A 21,919-nucleotide genomic window follows, 5' to 3' on the forward strand; every position below is an offset into this window, starting at 1 on the left:
ATTTGGCCTTGTACTATATATACAGTATATATTTCTCTGCGGTATCTGTGCATCATGAATCGTGGCATGTGTTAAAGGGGCCCACTGAGACTCTTTCGCCCAGGGCCGACAAAAACTTGGAGCCCGCCCTGACGACAATGAAGCCTCCACTCACAAGTCGTCTATCCCTAAAAGTTCCTGAACACCAATAGAGAGGGATAGCACAGGGCTAGTATGATAGTAACAGGATTATAAATATATATATATATATATATATATATATATATATATATATATATATATAATCATCCACTGTAACCACATAGAAACAATGTCTGCAGGGTATGAAAACAATATATAATATAAGACTAAGAGACAATCTCGAGTCCAAAATATGCAGAAAGGTCAGCAAGGCAGCAATATAATATTGAATATGCTTCAATGTCGATATACAGTGGGTACGGAAAGTATTCAGACCCCTTTATATTTTTCACTCTTTGTTTCATTGCAGCTATTTGGTAAATTCTAAAAAGTTCATTTTTTTATCATTAAAGTACACTCTGCACCCCATCTTGACTGAAAAAAAACAGAAATGTAGAAATTTTTGCAAATGTATTAAGAAAGAAAAACTGAAATATCACGTGGTCATGAGTATTCAGACCCTTTGCTCAGACACTCATATTTAAGTCACATGCTGTCCATTTCCTTGTGATCCTCCTTGAGATGGTTCTACTCCTTCATTGGAGTCCAGCTGTGTTTAATTAAACTGTTAGGACTTGATTTGGAAAGGCACACACCTGTCTATATAAGACCTCACAGCTCACAGTGCATGTCAGACCAAATGAGAATCATGAGCTCAAAGCAACTGCCCAAGGAAGTCAGAGACAGGATTGTGGCAAGACACAGATCTGGCCAAGGTTACAAAAGAATTTCTGCATTACTCAAGGTTCTTAAGAGCACAGTGGCCTCCATAATCCTTAAATGGAATACGTTTGGGACCACCAGAAGTCTTCCTAGACCTGGCCGTCCAGCCAAACTGAGCAATCGTGGGAGAAGAGTCTTGGTGAGAGAGGTAAGGAAGAACTCCAAGAACACTGGGGCTGAGCTCCAGAGATGTAATAGGGAGATGGGAGAAAGTTCCAAAAAGTCAACTATCACTGCAGCCCTCCACCAGTTGGCCCTTTATGGCACAGTGGTCCGACGGAAGCCTCTCCTCAGTGCAAGACATATGAAAGCTCGCATAGAGTTTGCTCAAAATCACATGAGGGGCTCCCTGACTATGAGAAATAAGATTCTCTGGTCTGATGAGATGAAGATAGAACTTTTTGGTGATAATTCTGAGCAGTATGTGTGGAGAAAAACAGGCACTGCTCATCACCTGCCCAATACAATCCCAACAGTGAAACATGGTGGTGGCAGCATCATGCTATGGGGTGTTTTTCAGCTGCAGGGACAGGACGACTGGTTGCAATTGAAGGAAACATGAATGCAGTCAAGTACAGAGATATCCTCTTCCAGAGTGCTCTGGACCTCAGACTTGGCCGAAGTCCAACAAGATAATGACCCTAAGCACACAGCTAAAATAACAAAGGAGTGGCTTCAGAACAACTCTGTGACCATTCTTGACTGGCCCAGCCAGAGCCCTGACCTAAACCCAATTGAGCATCTCTGGAGAGACCTGAAAATGGCTGTCCACCAATGTTCATCATCCAACCTGACAGAACTGGAGAGGATCTGCAAGGAAGAATGGCAGAGGATCCCTAAATCCAGGTGTGAAAAACTTGTTGCATCATTCCCAAGAAGACTCATGGCTGTACTAGCTCAAAAGGGTGCTTTTACTTAATACTGAGCAAAGGGTCTGAATACTTATGACCATGTGATATTTCAGTTTTTCTTTTTAATAAATTTGCAAAAATTTCTACATTTCTGTTTTTTTCAGACATGATGGGGTGCAGAGTGTACTTTAATAAGTAAAAAAAATGAACTTTTTAGAATTTACCAAATGGCTGCAATGAAACAAAGAGTGAAAAATTTAAAGAGGTCTGAATACTTTCTGTACCCACTGTATATACAAGATATTACATCTCACAAATATGCCCATTGATTCATATGTAAATTCTTAGCCCTTGACCTCAAACGAGAAGTTATCCTGAACTCAGATAGAAGTCACAGACATCTGTTGTCTTCTGCTATGCGCTGCGCACATACGGTGCATAGCAGTGACGTTCAAAGGCCGCCGGCCAATCAAAGCCGCACGCGTCAGCGTTCGGCCACTGATAGGCCGGCGGACATTGAACGTCACTGCTACGCGCCGGGCGCTGATGTCAGTGCGCAGCGCATTGCAGTGATCTGAAGAGGCCTCTGGCCGGCGGGCTGCAGCCAGCGAGCAGCCTCTGATCGGTCGGCGGCCCTGTAGAAGACCACACCGACATGAAGCTGCAGAGGACGTGGGGAGCACAGGAAGGTATTTTTATTTTAATGAATGGGCAGGGTAGTGAGTGAATTGGGGGGGGGGGTGATTCTATGTAGGGGCACATGATGGGGAGAGAGATGCTATATAGGGGCACATGATGGGGAGGGAGATGCTATATAGGGGCACATGATGGGGAGGGAGATGCTATATAGGGGCACATGATGGGGAGGGAGATGCTATATAGGGGCACATGATGGGGAGGGAGATGCTATATAGGGCACATGATGGGGAGGGAGATGCTATATAGGGGCACATGATGGGGAGGGAGATGCTATATAGGGCACATGATGAGGAGGGAGATGCTATATAGGGGCACATGATGGGGAGAGAGATGCTATATAGGGGCACATGATGGGGAGGGAGATGCTATATAGGGCACATGATGGGGAGGGAGATGCTATATAGGGGCACATGATGGGGAGGGAGATGCTATATAGGGGCACATGATGGGGAGGGAGATGCTATATAGGGGCACATGATGGGGAGGGAGATGCTATATAGGGCACATGATGGGGAGGGAGATGCTATATAGGGGCACATGATGGGAAGGGAGGTGCTATATAGGGGCACATGATGGGGAGGGAGATGCTATATAGGGGCACATGATGGGGTGGGAGATGCTATATAGGGGCACATGAGGGAGATGATGCTATATAGGGGCACATGAGGGAGATGATGCTATATAGGGGCACATGAAGGAGATGATGCTATATAGGGGCACATGAGGGAGAGGATGCTATATAGGGGCACATGATGGAGATGATGCTATATAGAGGCACATGAGGGAGAGGATGCTACATAGGGGCACATGAGGGAGTGGATGCTATATAGGGGCACATGAACGTCACTGCTACGCGCCGGGCGCTGATGTCAGTGCGCAGCGCATTGCAGTGATCTGAAGAGGCCTCTGGCCGGCGGGCTGCAGCCAGCGAGCAGCCTCTGATCGGTCGGCGGCCCTGTAGAAGACCACACCGACATGAAGCTGCAGAGGACGTGGGGAGCACAGGAAGGTATTTTTATTTTAATGAATGGGCAGGGTAGTGAGTGAATTGGGGGGGGGGTGATTCTATGTAGGGGCACATGATGGGGAGAGAGATGCTATATAGGGGCACATGATGGGGAGGGAGATGCTATATAGGGGCACATGATGGGGAGGGAGATGCTATATAGGGGCACATGATGGGGAGGGAGATGCTATATAGGGGCACATGATGGGGAGGGAGATGCTATATAGGGCACATGATGAGGAGGGAGATGCTATATAGGGGCACATGATGGGGAGAGAGATGCTATATAGGGGCACATGATGGGGAGGGAGATGCTATATAGGGCACATGATGGGGAGGGAGATGCTATATAGGGGCACATGATGGGGAGGGAGATGCTATATAGGGGCACATGATGGGGAGGGAGATGCTATATAGGGGCACATGATGGGGAGGGAGATGCTATATAGGGCACATGATGGGGAGGGAGATGCTATATAGGGGCACATGATGGGAAGGGAGGTGCTATATAGGGGCACATGATGGGGAGGGAGATGCTATATAGGGGCACATGATGGGGTGGGAGATGCTATATAGGGGCACATGAGGGAGATGATGCTATATAGGGGCACATGAGGGAGATGATGCTATATAGGGGCACATGAAGGAGATGATGCTATATAGGGGCACATGAGGGAGAGGATGCTATATAGGGGCACATGATGGAGATGATGCTATATAGAGGCACATGAGGGAGAGGATGCTACATAGGGGCACATGAGGGAGTGGATGCTATATAGGGGCACATGAAGGAGATGATGCTATATAAGGGCACATGAGGGAGATGACGCTACATAGGGGCACATGAAGGAGATGATGCTATATAGGGGCACATGAGGGAGATGATGCTATATAGGGGCACATGAGGGAGATGATGCTACATAGGGGCACATGAGGGAGTGGATGCTATATAGGGGCACATGAGGGAGACGATGATATATAGGGGCACATGATGGGGAGGGAGGTACTATATAGGGGCACATGATGGGGAGGGAGGTACTATATAGGGGCACATGAGGGAGATGATGCTATATAACGGCACATGAGGGAGATGATGCTACATAGGGGCACATGATGGGGAGGGAGATGATGCTACATAGGGGCACATGAGGGAGACGATGCTATATAGGGGCACATGTTGGGATGGGAGGTGCTATATAGGGGCACATGAGGGAGATGATGCTATATAAGTGCACATGAGGGAGATGATGCTACATAGGGGCACATGAAGGAGATGATGCTATATAGGGGCACATGATGGGGAGGGAGGTGCTATATAGGGGCACATGAGGGAGATGATGCTATATAGGGGCACATGAGGGAGAGGATGCTATATAGGGGCACATGAGGGAGATGATGCTATATAGGGGCACATGAGGGAGAGGATGCTATATGGGGCACATGAGGGAGAGGATGTTATATAGGGGCACATGAGGGAGATGATGCTATATAGGGGCACATGAGGGAGATGATGCTATATAGCGGCACATGAGGGAGATGATGCTATATAGGGGCACATGAGGGAGAGGATGCTATATGGGGCACATGAGGGAGAGGATGCTATATAGGGGCACATGAGGGAGATGATGCTATATAGGGGCACATGAGGGAGTGGATGCTATATAGGGGCAAATGACGGAGATGATGCTATATAGGGGCACATGAGGGAGATGATGCTATATAGGGGCACATGAGGGAGATGATGCTACATAGGGGCACATGCGGGAGTGGATGCTATATAGGGGCACATGAGGGAGACGATGCTATATAGGGGCATATGATGGGGAGGGAGGTGCTATATAGGGGCACATGAGGGAGATGAAGCTATATAAGGGCACATGATTGAGATGATGCTACATAGGGGCACATGAAGGAGAGGATGCTATATAGAGGCACATGAGGGAGATGATGCTATATAGGGGCACATGAGGGAGATGATGCTATAAAGGGGCACATGAGGGAGTGGATGCTATATAGGGGCACATGAGGGAGACGATACTATATGGGGCACATGAGGGAGAGGATGCTATATAGAGACACATGAGGGAGATGATGCTATATAGGGGCACATGAGGGAGATGACGCTACATAGGGGCACATGAGGGAGATGATGCTATATAGGGGCACATGAGGGAGAGGATGCTATATAGGGGCACATGAGGGAGAGGATGCTATATAGGGGCACATGTTGGGATGGGAGGTGCTATATAGGGGCACATGAGGGAGATGATGCTACATAGGGGCACATGAAGGAGAGGATGCTATATAGGGGCACATGAGGGAGAGGATGCTATATAGGGGCACATGAGGGAAATGATGCTATATAGGGGCACATGAGGGAGAGGATGTTATATTGGGGCACATGAGGGAGAGGAGGCTATATGGGGCACATGAGGGAGAGGATGCTATATAGGGGCACATGAGGGAGATGATGCTATATAGGGGCACATGAGGGAGATGACGCTACATAGGGGCACATGAGGGAGAGGATACTATATAGGGGCACATGAGGGAGAGTATGCTATATAGGGGCACATGAGGGAGAGGATGGTATATAGGGGCACATGAGGGAGTTGATGCTATATAGGGGCACATGAGGGAGAGGATGCTATATAGGGGCACATGAGGGAGAGGATGCTATATGGGGCACATGAGGGAGAGGATGCTATATAGAGGCACATGAGGGAGATGATGCTATATAGGGGCACATGAGGGAGATGACGCTACATAGGGGCACATGAGGGAGAGGATACTATATAGGGGCAAATGAGGGAGATGATGCTATATAGGGGCACATGAGGGAGATGACGCTACATAGGGGCACATGAGGGAGAGGATACTATATAGGGGCACATGAGGGAGATGATGCTATATAGGGGCACATGAGGGAGAGGATGCTATATAGGGGCACATGAGGGAGAGGATGGTATATAGGGGCACATGAGGGAGTTGATGCTATATAGGGGCACATGAGGGAGAGGATGCTATATAGGGGCACATGAGGGAGAGGATGCTATATGGGGCACATGAGGGAGAGGATGCTATATAGAGGCACATGAGGGAGAGGATGCTATATAGGGGCACATTTTGGGATGGGAGGTGCTATATAGGGGCACATGAGGGAGATGATGCTATATAAGGGCTCATGAGGGAGATGATGCTACATAGGGGCACATGAAGGAGAGGAAGCTATATAGGGGCACATGAGGGAGAGGATGCTATATAGGGGCACATGAGGGAGAGGATGCTATATAGGGGCACATGAGGGAGAGGATGCTATATAGGGGCACATGTTGGGATGGGAGGTGCTATATAGGGGCACATGAGGGAGATGATGCTATATAAGGGCTCATGAGGGAGATGATGCTACATAGGGGCACATGAAGGAGAGGATGCTATATAGGGGCACATGAGGGAGAGGATGCTATATAGGGGCACATGAGGGAAATGATGCTATATAGGGGCACATGAGGGAGAGGATGCTATATAGGGGCACATGAGGGAGAGGAGGCTATATGGGGCACATGAGGGAGAGGATGCTATATAGGGGCACATGAGGGAGATGATGCTATATAGGGGCACATGAGGGAGATGACGCTACATAGGGGCACATGAGGGAGAGGATACTATATAGGGGCACATGAGGGAGATGATGCTATATAGGGGCACATGAGGGAGAGAATGCTATATAGGGGTACATGAGGGAGAGGATGGTATATAGGGGCACATGAGGGAGTTGATGCTATATAGGGGCACATGAGGGAGAGGATGCTATATAGGGGCACATGAGGGAGAGGATGCTATATGGGGCACATGAGGGAGAGGATACTATATAGGGGCACATGAGGGAGATGATGCTATATAGGGGCACATGAGGGAGATGATGCTATATAGAGGCACATGAGGGAGATGATGCTATATAGGGGCACATGAGAGAGAGGATGCTATATGGGGCACATGAGGGAGATGATGCTATATAGGGGCACATGAGGGAGATGATGCTATATAGGGGCACATGAGAGAGAGGATGCTATATGGGGCACATGAGGGAGATGATGCTATATAGAGGCACATGAGGGAGATGATGCTATATAGGAGCACATGAGGGAGATGACGCTACATAGGGGCACATGAGGGAGAGGATACTATATAGGGGCACATGAGGGAGATGATGCTATATAGGGGCACATGAGGGAGATGACGCTACATAGGGGCACATGAGGGAGAGGATACTATATAGGGGCACATGAGGGAGATGATGCTATATAGGGGCACATGAGGGAGAGGATGCTATATAGGGGCACATGAGGGAGAGGATGGTATATAGGGGCACATGAGGGAGTTGATGCTATATAGGGGCACATGAGGGAGAGGATGCTATATAGGGGCACATGAGGGAGAGGATGCTATATGGGGCACATGAGGGAGAGGATGCTATATAGGGGCACATGAGGGAGATGATGCTATATAGGGGCACATGAGGGAGATGACGCTACATAGGGGCACATGAGGGAGAGGATACTATATAGGGGCACATGAGGGAGAGGATGCTATATAGGGGCAAATGAGGGAGAGGATGCTATATAGGGGCACATGAGGGAGATGATGCTATATAGGGGCACATGAGGGAGATGATGCTATATAGGGGCACATGAGGGAGATGATGCTATATAGGGGCACATGAGGGAGAAGATGCTATATATGGGCACATGAGGGAGAGGATACTATATAGGGGCACATGAGGGAGATGATGCTATATAGGGGCACATGAGGGAGAGAATGCTATATAGGGGCACATGAGGGAGAGAATGCTATATAGGGGCACATGAGGGAGAGGATGCTATATAGGGGCACATGAGGGAGTTGATGCTATATAGGGGCACATGAGGGAGAGGATGCTATATAGGGGCACATGAGGGAGAGGATGCTATATGGGGCACATGAGGGAGAGGATGCTATATAGAGGCACATGAGGGCGATGATGCTATATAGGGGCACATGAGGGAGATGACGCTACATAGGGGCACATGAGGGAGAGGATACTATATAGGGGCACATGAGGGAGATGATGCTATATAGGGGCAAATGAGGGAGAGGATGCTATATAGGGGCACATGAGGGAGATGATGCTATATAGGGGCACATGAGGGAGATGATGCTATATAGGGGCACATGAGGGAGATGATGCTATATAGGGGCACATGAGGGAGAAGATGCTATATATGGGCACATGAGGGAGAGGATGCTACATAGGGGCACATGAGGGAGAGGATGCTATATAGGGGCACATGAGGGAGAGGTTGCTACATAGGGGCACATGAGGGAGAGGATACTATATAGGGGCACATGAGGGAGATGATGCTATATAGGGGCACATGAGGGAGAGGATGCTATATAGGGGCACATGATTGGGAGGGACAGGATGCTACGTAGGAGTCCATGATGAGGGGGGAGAAGATGGTAATATGTGGTCTGATCATAGTGTGACGGTATTTGTCCCCTTCTATGTGGTATTATTGGTCTTGGTATAGGAGTTTACGTTGTGTTTGGAGGATTCACTTGTTCTCTCTCATATCAATAAGTATAAGATCCTTTATTTTCAATAGAGATTAATTACATTGACATTTAACCCCTCCCTGTCCTGTGTCTATTACACAATAGCAAATATGCACTTAGAGAGGTTCTCCAGTGGAAACACATAATCGCTTATCCTAAGGCCACATTCACACGTTCAGTATTTTTTCAGGATTTTACATCAATATTTGTCAGCCAAAACCATGAGTGGGTGATAAATACAGACGTGGTGACGTGATTCTATTATACTTTTCCTCTGATTGTTCCTATCCTGGTTTTGGCTTACAAATAAGTGATGAAAAAATTCTGTGAACGTGACCTAAAAGTTATTGATTGGTGGGGGTCTGACTGCTGGGACCTGCACCTATCTGCAGAATGTAAAGTTTTTCTCCCCATTAGACTGGAGCTCATGGGCAACTCGACCACCGATCCATTCATTCCCTCAGTGGCTGCGAGCTCTGCTCTTGTTTTTTTCTGGAAGCCCCAAAGAGAATAAATGGAGCTGCGGTCAGATATCCCACATGCAGCTCCATTTTAAAATGGACATAAAAGTGTCCTGTCAGGGATAAAAGTTCCCCATTCTTCTGATCGGTGCGGTTTCCAATGGTCGGATTCCACCGATCAATAAGATATCTCCTACCTAACCTGTGAATTGGTGATAACTTGTTTTCATCAAAGAACCCCTGTAATATAAACTACCAGAATTGTACATCCCAGTTATAATGGTGCACAGTAGATGTGCAGGAGCTGCCTGTGTTTTACAGGCGACGCTCCACTATAACAGGGGTAACGGATAACAGGTATTTGCATATAGCTGTAGGGTGGGTCCTTAGAGTCAATTTTCCCTGTGGGCCCCAGACACCCCAGTCCGACCGTGCGCATGTTTCACCCCCACCCTATCAAATGCCCTCGCACTGGTCGACTGCAGGTGTCTTGTTCTAGTGATCATGAGGGTCCCAGAAAAGGTGATAAGTAGAGAATGGATAATTTATTCAAGTGAAGTTGAATTTTACAAAAATCAGTATTCTTTTCCATATTTTTGTAGCTTGTAGGAATTCAGCAAAATGGTGGCCACCATCTTGTTGAACTGTACAGGGGCGACAAAAGGTTAAAAAACGAATGTCTCTGCTACTCATTCTCTCCCGTACGGTCCTCAACACCTCTACTTACCATCAACGTGCACTGACGCCTCTTCACACTAGGTTGGGAGTAGACCCTGGATGTCCCTGTGTCTGAAAGTCCTGGTCTAGAGCGCTCATCGTAAGATCGTGGCGCATGTCTTAACATCATGACTTGCTTCGTGACTCTAGACCAGAACTTCCAGCTGCGAGTAGGCCCGGGAAATTCCTTCGCACATGCAAGGACATCCCAGGCCTAGTCACGGCCAGAAGTCCTGTCTTAGTGTGAAGATGACCGGATTCCATCAGTGCACTCTGGTGGTAAGGAGCAGCGACAAGGACCTTGCGGGGGACAGAGAGCAGGAAAGGTGAGAAGTGAGGTGAGTATTAGTTTTTTGGGTTCTTTTTTTCTACATCTTACCTTTACTATGCTTTGGGAGTCTTTCCACACCCCAGTACTCCAGAGCTTAATAAAGGAAATTGAATTTGAGGAGTATAAATTCACTGTAAATCGAATGTCCTGGTAAAATCTATGCGATTTGTCGCTAGTGATAAGTGTCATTATGGAAAAACCCTTTAAATGTTCATATTGTTCAACCTAATCACAACCAAGTGTATAATGGAAATGGAATTATTTTATGACTTCTCCTCTTTAACAGACAAAACTATGTCAGATTGATTACATGAATACTAAGTTTCTTACTAATAAAATCCATTAAGACAATTTATAAAATGAAGTACAAGCTTTACTTAGAACAGAAGATTTCCTCAGTCTAAATAATGTCCTGTAAATGTTAGATTTATTGTAATATTTCCTATTTTTCTCCCCTGATAGGATGCAGCGGTGTTCGGCCATCCAGCTCCAGCACAATCTCTCATTCCATCAAAGAGAGATTATTATTCCACCATGTGCTCGGCATCGGAAGCTTTGGAAAGGTCCTGATGGCGGAAGATACTTTAACCCGCCAAGAATTTGCTATTAAGATCATCAGCAAAAGAGCCCTGCTAGCCGGAGGTGATAGGCTGGATGTCATGGTGGAGAGGCGAGCTCTTCAGCTGGCATCTGGAAGCCCCTTCCTCGTCCACGCGGACTTTGGATTCCAGACCAAGGTAGAATTGTGACTACTTAGTGGCCACTTCTCTTATGTTGATGACCTATTTGCCTAAATAGGAGCTATCCTGCTGTACCAGGAGCGACCACTAAACCTTGTTTGCTCTGTACACTGTTTACATCCGGCTTTTGGCAGAGATGGTAGCAGCTGATCGGACCCCCACAAAACTGATATTAATGACCTATTCTAAGGATAGGTACATCATAAGAGTGGAAAACCCCTTTAACAAATGTCACTGCATGCACTACAAGCTTCACTGCTCAATGGACAATACCTCTGCCAGGGACAAACTCTACAGAGGTGATGTACGGGGTATTAATGTTCAGAGCAAAATGGTTCTGTATAATCTTGAATGTGGCTAAGCTGAAATACCAGGCGCAGCTCATTGGCAGAAATACTTTTTTTCTGGAAGAAAAGCAAGTCTTTTTCCTAACCTGAACAACCCCTTTATCCCCATAAAGAAGGAGCAGAGGCTGTAAGAGAGCAGCAATTTTCATTTTTTTTTTCATCTCTGCAGTCTTAGGCTGCGTTCCCACTATGCGTTTTTCAAGCATTTTTGCCGCAGAATTTCCACAGCGAAAACGCTTAAACGCTTGGTTATACGTGCCCCATGGTCCCCAATAATAATCCGCATGTGCTGTGCATGTCCATTAATTTTGCGGACACGCAGCGTAATTGCCGCCATTGACTTGCATTGAATCGCTTAATATCCGTGTCAGCACATTTGCACACACGGATATTAAGCGCCCTTCAGGACCCAGCAGCAGAAGGTGGAGGTCGCTGCTGGGTCCTGAAGGGCGAAGGATATAACTATACTGCAGAGATGAGAGGATTAAGAAGGTGTCTGCAATGCCAAGCGCAGTGACCTTCTACAGCTGGATCCAGAGCGACTGTCTGTCACACCTGACACATCCGTGACACTATGTCTATAATTAAATGAAAAATAATTATTACCAAACATTGGTTGAAACAAGAATTTCTAAATTTATTAATATATTCTATATCATTGTTTAGAATTTTATGGGTCGCACCAGTTAAACCACCTTTTTATTGAGTGACTACATATCTTTGCAATATACTTTAACTTTCTTGGATGGAAACCCCCTTAAAGTACTGAATTGTGTATTTGCCTTTACTGTATAATAAATGAGAATGTTCCATGTTACAGATGAATGTTTTTCTTGGTATGGAATTCATGAGCTGCGGGGACTTTTACCAACTTCTACACAGGAAGGGGCCGCTTGACATCACCAGTGCCAGGTAATGTGTTAAAGGAGTTGTCCGGTCTCAGAAGAAAAGTCAGCAATCACTCTACATGATGGCAGACTGCCAAATCGTGTAAGTGTGCAATGCCCATACATAGAGTGACTGCAGACTTTTCTTCTGAGACCAGATAACCTCTTAAAAAAACCCTCTAAGTTACGTTGTATATAAAAGGGCAGTTAGATACTGTAGGTCACAGTGTTACTTCCACTCCTGACATGTCAGGTCCTGACTCCTGAGATTTTCTCTACTTCTGAATGTGGAAATACTTTATAACAGTCAAGAGCTCAGATTCATTCTCATTGTTGTGTAAAGTATCTGAAATGAAAATGCTTAGAATAATGAAAGAAAATTGTCCAATGACAGAATAATATAGAATGATGCTCCTATTGACTAATATCAATTCCTAAGTTTACTATTTATGGGATCTGATACTTATTAATTTTCTCCTTGTCAGATTTTATGCCGCCGAACTAGTGTGTGGGATCCAGTTCCTCCATTCTAAGGGCGTCATCCACAGGTAATGTAGTCAGTGTGAGGGTATGTGCACACGATGCAGAAATGAAGCAGAAAATTTCTGCATCATTTCTGCATCTCCCTGGCAGAAAAAACGCATGCAGATTGTGCATGCGTTTTTCCTGCAGAATACATGCGGATCCACATGCAGATTCACATGCGTTTCCGCATGCAGATTGACAAGCGCTTTCCAGGCGATTTTAGCATCACCTGGAAAGTGCTTGACAACTAGGTCACACTATATAAATCCATGCAAACAGCATGGATTTATATAGTGTGACCCGAGAGAGTGTATATACTTACCTCCGATGGCCCGCGCTGTCCTGCTTTACAAAGTTCCCGGCTGCCGGCAACTTTGAATTGAAAGACCTGCCGACATCAGCGTCACGTGACCCGTCACATGACTCTGACGTCCGCGCAGGTCCTACAACTCACTGCAAGTGCCGGGAACCAAGCGGGAGCGCTGTGCAGACCGACAGAAGGTAAGAATACATTTATTTTTTATTTTATTCTTTTTTTACAGCTTTTTTAATGGTACCTGGGTGTGGATGAGACTCTCCTCTCCTCCACACTCGGGTACCATCCGCATATTAGAACGCGCCAATAGCGCAAGTACAGATGCTGTCTTGCGGAATTGGCGCGTTCTAATGTAAGTCAATGGCGGCGAAATCGCCGCGTTTCCGCAAAATTAATTGACATGCTGCGGATTTTTGACCGCAGCGTTCACGCTGCGGAAAAATCCGCATCATGGGCACAGCACATGCGGATTTCCATTGGGGAACATTGCTTCCCTTCTACCATGCGTTTTTCATGCGTTTCTGCGGCGTTTACGCAACTGCAAAAACGCCGCGGAAACGCATGAAATACGCATCGTGTGAACTCAGCCTGAGGCTGGGTCACACCAGCGTATATTCTCTCCAAATCGGGCATGCTGCGATCGGTCCGAGGAGAAAATCGGACATGTACACGGGCCCATAGAATAATATTGGTCAAAGTGCTATCCGATGTTTTGTCAGATCACACTCTTTCCAAAAATACGGTCATGTGTACAAGCCCTTAAAGCTTGGCTGCACTCAGCTCCTCAACCCTGGTGATCCGCAGACTGATGTCCTGTAACTGGGGTCTAGTAGTCCTATCTGGTATCACTGTCAGGAAGCTGCAGCTGAGCGGCCGTCACATATAATACAGTGATCCCTACAGTGATACAGTTAGGGCATACTGTAAAGGAGTTCTCAAATGAGGAAAGTGCTGCAGTAAGAGAAAATATGTTTATTCACGAATGTCATCATATGACCACCGATATAAGGACACTTACTTTATACTCAGGTTACTTTTATTTTTTCTTTCAGAGACCTAAAGCCCGAGAACATCCTGGTGGCTGATACGGGCCACATTAAGATCACGGATTACGGTCTCGCACTTGAAAACATGCATGGAGACCGAACAGCCACCGGTTTCGCTGGGACCATGGGTTACATGGCTCCTGAGGTGAGAATAGAATGTTTTTATTTTTTGTGTTTAGAAGGTCTTTGGATACTTTCACATTGATGAGCTTTATTTAGGCTAGTTCATCAATATAAAATCATTGGGGGACCGATCACACTGATTAGCTGTTCTTATCTCTGACTACAACCTGATGTAATCAGAGCAGAACATCGCACCTCTGTACTGTATATTGGTCAGGACCGAGATCTGTAGATCAGTCCGTGTTCATTTCAGTAGGGGCTAATATGTAATACCAGCAGCTGCCACTAACCAGTAAACGGAGCTGTGACCTCTGTTTATTCGTTATTTTCAACCACCGGCGGAGGAGATAACAGCTAATCAGTGGGACTGCCGGGTGTTCCACCAATCTTATATTGATGACCTGTTCTGATCAACAATATAAAAGTAACCCCTTCATGACATATGGCATACATGTTGGTCATATGTCATGTCCCTGCCTTTGATGCGGGTTCGCACGCCGAGCCCGCATCTTTTCCGGCTGATGATGGCTGATTTAATTGGAGATTGTGATTTTAACTATACATAGCAGTGCATCAGCAATCAGACAGTCGCAGCTTTAATTCCCCTAAAGGGACTAATAAATACAGTAAAAAGTAAAAAATGTTTTTACAAATATGAGGAAACTAAAAAACACAGAAAAGTTCAAATCACCCACCCATTTGCCCCATTAAAAATAAAAAAAACATTAAAAAAGTAAAAATACACATATCTGGTATTGCTGTGTTGGTAAAAGTCCGATCACTCTGCAACATTTTAATAAAATGCAATAAGAGGTGATCAAAACATTGTATCTACCTCAAAATGGTATCAATAAAAATTTAATCACGTTTAGTATCTGCGTAATTGTACTGACCTCGATAATCATTTTGCCAGATCAGATTTATAGTGAACATGCTAAATAAAATAAAATGTAAAAAAAAATATTGAAATTGAACTTTTTTTGCAATTTTAATACATTTGATTTTTTTTTTACCACTTTCAAGTGCATCACATGATAAAATCAATGGTGTCCTTCAAAAGTACAACTCGTCCCGCAATAAACAAGCCCTCATATGGTTATGTAGATAAAAAATAAAGCTATTGTAAGAAGGGGGCGAAAAAATGAAAAATCACCCAGGGTGAAGAGGTAAAAGTCTGAGCCAGTAATACACTGAGCTGAGTGTTGTGTGTGCCATCACAATCATACATATTACATTCATTCTGATTTTTAATAACCTTTATTAATTTAATTTATGGCGCATAATTATGAGAGATACTTTTTGTCTCTTGATTAAGTAATAAGACTTCCTGTCATTTACTGTAGAATCACGTAATAATATGAGTGACATATAAGTACGGTGACATACAAGAGGTAGCACTACTAATAATGCTTCTCTATGGCAGATCCTGGACATGGAGGAGTATAACGCCGGAGTAGACTGGTATTCGTTTGGAGTCATCTTAAACGAAATGCTGACCAGTGAGTGTAATTACCATCCAACACTCTTTGATGAATCTTCCTCCGGCGCCAAGGACATCATTGAACAGCTCCTCCAGGAAGATCCTGTCCAGCGATTAGGAGTCAATAGTAACATCCGAGAACACCCCTTCTTCCAGCGAATCGATTGGGTCTCAGTGGAAGCCCTTAGGATGGCCCCACCATACATCCCTGTAGTAAGTGAATGTACAGAATTGTTACATGGATCTGAATAAGATACTCTCCCACAAGCTTCCACGCTTTGGGCTCTGTGATACATTATGTTTAAGGTCAGGGTTGGAAAATGATTTAGACAGCGCTAATCTTTACATTACTATTATAGACGACTGGGCTGGTTGGACTATTTAATTTATTAGTGTGCATATCTAGTCTATAGTATTGTACTTCTTTCAGACTCTTGCAGGTTATATGCAAATAAATAACTAGTCATATGTTCTGTCAGGTGCAAGCCATTTAATCTGGCAAAGCATTGCAAAGGGATCTGCAGCTGTAGCTAAAGAAGAAGATTCTTGGCTAAAAATAAATTTAAATGAGCTCTCCATAAGGACCAGTTCACAAAATTTTGATAACTTTTCGGGCAAACCTGGAAGTGCATCTAAAGAAGATTAGTTTACATTTTTCAATAATAATTCTCCTTTTTATAGTCTCCACTGGTGATTTTGACTAGAAGAAAAAATAAAACAAAAAATATGAACACATTTTTTAAAAACAAATGACTGATGGAGCTAGACCAATTTGGAAAGAGTCTGTTAACAGGTCAAAGTGTTCAGAGTTGAAGTAATAAGTACAGATTGTACTTATTTAGAAACTTCTCGTACTACCTGCACATAATTCTGCATCCTATGCATGATGAGACAGAAGTATGATTGGTCATAGAGATGATTAGTGGCACTGCAGCTCTTTGAAGTGACTCGACTGGAGCTGCAATACTCATGGTGCTGGTGTTGTCTCTAAGATATTTTATTTACATTTGAAAACATTCATTTAATATTGAGCCATTTTTTTCAATACTTCAAGTCAAGACTGTTTTGATTAGTCACCAAGTTCACCATTACTTTTTTCTGTATCTTTTCTATAGCCAACTAAGCCTAAACCCAGATTCCGTGCTTTTAAGCTTGACAAGATCCAAGCGGCAGAGGCTGCATTATCTATAACACCAAAGGACCAGGCCATGTTCAGAGGGTTTTCATTTGTCAACTAGAAAACCCTCAACAAGACACCAGCTCAATAATCTCAGAGCAAGCTGTGTACCTGAGCTTCCAGAAGACCATGGAGAGAAGACCAGAAGATAGGACGTCCAACATCATCAGGAACCTCCACATAGATATATCTATAAATGATAAGTGTAGGTAAATATAAGAAAGGATAAGTATAGGTAAATATAAGTAAGAAAATATAAGTAAGGATAAGTGTAGGTGCAAGAGGATAAGTATAGGAAAAAAATAATAAGTCTAAGTAAGATAGAATAACTATAGGTAAGTATTGGTAAGAAAGTATAAGTATAGGTAAATATAGGTAAGAAAGAATAAATATAGGCATCTATAAGTAAGAAAGTATAAGTATTGGTAAGAAGAAAGGATAAGTGTAGACAAAAAAGGATTTAAAATAGGCAAGAAGGTATATTTATAGGTTAAAAAGGATAAGCATATGTAAGTATAGGTAAAGAAGAATAAGTTTAGATAAAAAAGGATAAATATAGGCAAAAAACGAAGCATAGGTAAGTTTAGGAAATAAAAGGATTAGTATAGATAAAAAAGTGTAGGTAAGATAAGTATAGGTAAAAAAGGATAAGAATAAGTAATGAAGAAGTATATTTAAAATTTAATAAAAAAAAGATAAGTATAGGTAAAAGAGGAGAATTATAAGTGGGAAAGGATTAGAATAGGTAAAAAAGGATAAGTGCTGATAAAAAAGGATAAATATATTTAGCATTCAATAAAAAATAAAAAAGGATAAGCATAGTTAAGTAAAGTATATGTAAGAAAGGATAAGCATAGGTATGTAATAAGTATAGGTAAACCCCAATTCCCAAAAATCGACCAGTGTAGTGTGCCCTTGGTTAGACATAAGCATTAAAGGTTAGACATAAGCATTAAATAGCCTAGATATAAAGATAAGATAGACATATATGTGTTAGATTCATATAAAATATTCCATGTAAAGGTGTGACAGGGTCCCATCCAGAGCTGACACTGCAGTGAACCAGGGACTAGCCGATCGCCACTGCTTGGGGTCAGGAAGGAATTTTTCCCCACACATGGGGTTGTTTTGCCTTCCTCTGGTTCATATACTTTTTATGCAGTAAATCCTTTAAATGGCACTGGATAAAAAATGTAACTAAATTTGATAATTGATGAGAATAAAAATAAATTAATAAACTCTATTCATTGTGTCTGTGTCTTCTTTATATTCTATTCATTCCGCTGTGACTAATTTAATTTTTGACTGCTGTAGTGAATATGCACATGGCAAGGAATTTAGAGTTAATTCAACTTTTTTTTTGTGGGGAGTTGGGTCACATGATCTCGCTGCCGATTCTTTCCCATCATGACAGTGATGTTATGGCCATCTGTCATATGGCTTTCCCAAACTAATGTCACTGCCCCAATATGCACCACATCATCAACCACATGTTGTACATGAGTTACGTGCATGCTGCTAGGTTTAGATTGGGGTGAGACAGGTCTCATGAATTCTTGGAATCCTGGGATAACAGTTACTCAGAGCGTCCATACATTGCAGCTTTCTCAGGCATAAGATGTATTCACTTGCTGGCACAGACACACTTGACAGAGTCCTCATGATCAGGTGAACAGTAGAATTTAATATAGAAGCACAGCCAGTACAAATCAAGTCCTTCTTCAACATTAAACAGCTTCTTCACAAAGGCACAGAAATCAACAGCATTCTTTATAGTACAGTGAGATGGAGGAGGGGGGAGGGTTTGGTGAGGGAGATGATCCCTGTGACACAATTCCTTCCAGTCTTTATCTTCTTGCCCGATGATAGACTTCCTCAACTAGCAGTACAATGTGATTCTGACCTTTTCCCAGCTTCACTCTGTACTGGAATCTTGATCCATTATGGTTCACTTGCCTGAACTTCTGTGAGAGACAGATCACACACCACTCATCCCTTTGGTTGCTGCCAGAATAGTAAACAAGTTCCCCACAATCGCCCTGGGGATCTGCTAACCACTCCCTGTTTCCTGTGACTGTGTTAACCCCTCTAGTTGCTGGATGCTTCTGAAGCAAACCACTTCCTGTCCCTGTGATTGTGTTAACTCTTCTAGTTGCTGGATGCTTTTGAAGCAAAAGCACTACTTCACACATGGGATAGGGCTAACATCATCAGCTACTGCTCTGTAACCCCAGTATAGTCTCCTCCACTAAATTCCCTGCATATCACAGTTCATGTTGAGAACGGTCATATTCCTTAGTCACTGTACTTACCCCACAGTCGCTCCAAACTGTGCACCATTTCAGTAGCCTCCAGCCCATCACATATGGAAAGGTGGACCTGGTGCAAGGGGATGTAATGGGAATCTATAATATAACTCTGCAAGTGTCCCTCTGTCTGAAACCTCTATAGACTGCGCATGCGTGATGTGCAGTCTGGCTCCAGACAGAAGAACGCATAGAGCCGTTACAGGTAAGAGGAGTGTATGGCACTGGAGATCACGGTATGAGTGGACACTGAACGAATACCGCGATCTCCGGCGCCATACTTACATATTTACCTGACCGGGAAGAGTGTTGCCGCGGTGCCTCTCTTCTCGCCGGACACCGTGGCAAGAGTGAAGGAGTCGGCGCATGCGCATAGCGCTATCCGGCGCCATTTTACTGAAGACACATTTGCAGTGTGTCTTCAGCAAAATGGCGCTGGACAGCGTGGTATGGGCATGCACATACTCCGGCGCTCACTCCTCCCCTGGCCTCCAGCAGAACATGACACTGCAACACTGGAGAACAGGGAAGAAAGGTGAGTATAAGTGTTTTTTTTGTATGTGTGCAGCGTGAAAGGGATGAGGGGTGCCATACATACCCGGATTGGGGTGTGAGGGGGCCACACATACCAGGATTGGGGGATGAGGGGTACGATACATACCAGGATTGGGGAATGAGGGGACCATGCATACCAGGATTGGGGGTTGAGGGGTACCATGCATACCAGGATTGGGGGATGAGGGGTACCATGCATACCAGGATTGGGGGGTGAGGGGTACCATGCATACCAGGATTGGGGGGTGAGGGGTGCCATGTATAACAGCATTGGGGATGAGGAGTACCATACATACCAGGATAGGAATGTGGGGTACCATGCATACCAGGATGATGGATGGGGTGCCATGCATGCCAGGATGAGGGGTACCATGCATACCAGGATGAGGGGTACCATGCATACCAGGATGAGGGGTACCATGCATACCAGTATTGGGGGTGAGGGGATGATGCATACCAGGATTGAGGGGTGAGTGGACCATGTATACCAAGATTGGGGGATGAAGGGTACCATGTATACTAGGATTGGGGGATGAGAGGGGCCATGCATACCAGGATTGGGGGTGAGGGGTGCCATACATACCAGTATTGGGGGGTGAAGGGTGCCATGCATACCAGCATTGGGGATGAGGAGTACCATACATACCAGGATAGGAATGCGGGGTACCATGCATACCAGGATGATGGATGGGGTGCCATGCATACCAGGATGAGGGGTACCATGCATACCAGAATAGGGATGAGAGGTACCATGCATACCAGAATCGGAATATGTGGTGCCATGCATACCAGGATTGGGGGATGAGGAGTGCCATGCATACCAGGATAGGGATGAGGGGGCCATACATGCCAGGATTGGTGATGTGGGAGCCATGCATACCAGGATGAGTGGTTGGGTGCCATGCATATCAGGATTGGAGGATGAGGAGGCCATACATACCAGCATTGGAGGATGAGGGGTGCCATACATACCAGAATTGGGATGTGGGGTACCATGCATACCAGGATGAGGGATGGGGAGCCATGCATACCAGGATGAGGGATGGGGTGCCATGCATACCAGGATGAGGGATGGGGTGCCATGCATACCAGGATGAGGGATGGGGTGCCATGCATACCAGAATAGGGATGAGGGGTACCATACATACCAGGATAGGAATGCAGGGTACCATGCATACCAGGATTGAGGGATGAGGAGGTCATACATACAAGAATTGGGATGAGGGGTGCCATGTATACTAGGATGAGGGGTACCATGCATACCAGAATAGGGATGAGGGGTACCATGCATACCAGGATTGAGGAATGAGGAGGCCATACATACCAGAATTGGGATGAGGGGTGCCACGTATACCAGGTTGAGGGGTACCATACATACCAGAATAGGGATGCGGGGTACCATGCATACCAGGATGAGGGATGGGGTGCCATGCATACCAGGATGAGGGGTACCATACATACCATGATAGGGATGAGTAGTGCCATACATACCAGGATTTTGGATGAGGGGTACCATGCATACCAGTATTCGAGATGAGGAAGCCATGCATACCAGGATGAGGTATTGGGTACCATACATATCAGGATTGGGGATGAGGGGTGCCATGCATAACAGGATTGGGGATGAAGGGTGCCATGCATACCAGGATTGGGGATGAAGGGTGCCATGCATACCTGGATTGGGGATGAAGGGTGCCATGCATACCAGGATTGGGGGTGAGGGGTGCCATGCATACCAGGATTGGGGATGAGGGTGCCATGCATACCAAAATTAGTGGTGAGGGGTGTCATGCATACAAGGATAGGAATAAGGCGTGCCATGCATACCAGGATAGGGATGAGGGCAGCACATAA

General features: G+C 45.1%; 1 long non-coding RNA gene across 3 annotated transcripts in view; it reads right to left on the minus strand.

The window, feature by feature from the left end:
- The window catches only part of LOC141160918 (uncharacterized), a 149,414-nt gene that overhangs the window by 28,098 nt on the left and 99,397 nt on the right, over nucleotides 1-21,919 (minus strand). For 2 of the 3 annotated variants that reach the window (XR_012250571.1, XR_012250570.1), the window contains 2 exons: nucleotides 17,316-17,394; nucleotides 15,915-16,235 (listed from right to left, as the gene is read on the minus strand). This is a non-coding gene — a long non-coding RNA (uncharacterized lncRNA). Of the gene's footprint in view, nucleotides 1-15,914; nucleotides 16,236-17,315; nucleotides 17,395-21,919 lie in introns of those variants that run through there. The other variant, XR_012250572.1, reaches the window with a different exon arrangement.

The sequence above is a fragment of the Phyllobates terribilis genome, unplaced genomic scaffold (assembly GCF_046119375.1).
Source record: "Phyllobates terribilis strain yellow unplaced genomic scaffold, ASM4611937v1 Scaffold_9__5_contigs__length_417890890, whole genome shotgun sequence".
NCBI lineage: Eukaryota > Metazoa > Chordata > Amphibia > Anura > Dendrobatidae > Phyllobates > Phyllobates terribilis.